Source organism: Myotis davidii, unplaced genomic scaffold, assembly GCF_000327345.1.
Source record: "Myotis davidii unplaced genomic scaffold, ASM32734v1 scaffold1622, whole genome shotgun sequence".
NCBI lineage: Eukaryota > Metazoa > Chordata > Mammalia > Chiroptera > Vespertilionidae > Myotis > Myotis davidii.
This window is the reverse complement of record NW_006293535.1, coordinates 771,214-771,775: the sequence shown is the minus strand read 5'-3', so window position 1 is coordinate 771,775 and position 562 is coordinate 771,214. Positions and strand designations below refer to the sequence as shown.

The 562-nt window shown below is 66.5% G+C and overlaps 1 long non-coding RNA gene across 1 annotated transcript in view; it reads right to left on the bottom strand.

Moving 5' to 3' along the window:
• LOC107183669 overlaps positions 1–562 on the bottom strand; it is a 49,530-nt gene that overhangs the window by 22,516 nt on the left and 26,452 nt on the right. The window lies entirely within an intron of this gene.

The following is a 562-nucleotide window of genomic DNA, read 5'->3' as shown; positions in this document are numbered from 1 at the left end:
CCTGCTCCTTGCCCATCCCCTCCCGCTCCCGCTCCCGCTCCCCTGTGAGGGCTGAGCTGTGAGATAAGGACCCAGTGGGCGCTGGGGAGATGGAGGTGGCAGACATGTCCCCACGTGGGGGCTGGCAGGAACCCAGGGTCCAGACCTCACAGCCCCTCCTGGCAGCCCGACGACCAAGCAGGACGCAGTTTCCAAACGGATGGGGAGGCCGGGCCTACGGGCTTATTCCAGCATCAGGCGGGCCTGGGGGAGGTGTCGCTTCCCTTTCCACCCCCTGCAGGTCCCACAAGCTGACCTGCCCGCAGGCGCCTCCTCCCCCAGGAAGCCCTCCTGCTTCTTGCTGGAGCTGCCCTGGCCAAGCCCTCCCGGAGCCTGAGCGTTAGAGACACAAGGAACACGACTGTCTACCACGCAGTGCACGTCCCCAGTCCGTTCCCAGAGGGAAATGGCCCCTCCTGCCTCAGGACCAGGATCCTTGGTCAGCACGTCCTTGTGTAGACATGCAGGGCAGGGACAGCGGGTAGGGGGTAGGGGGCAGGGGCAGAGGCAGGGGGCAGAGGCA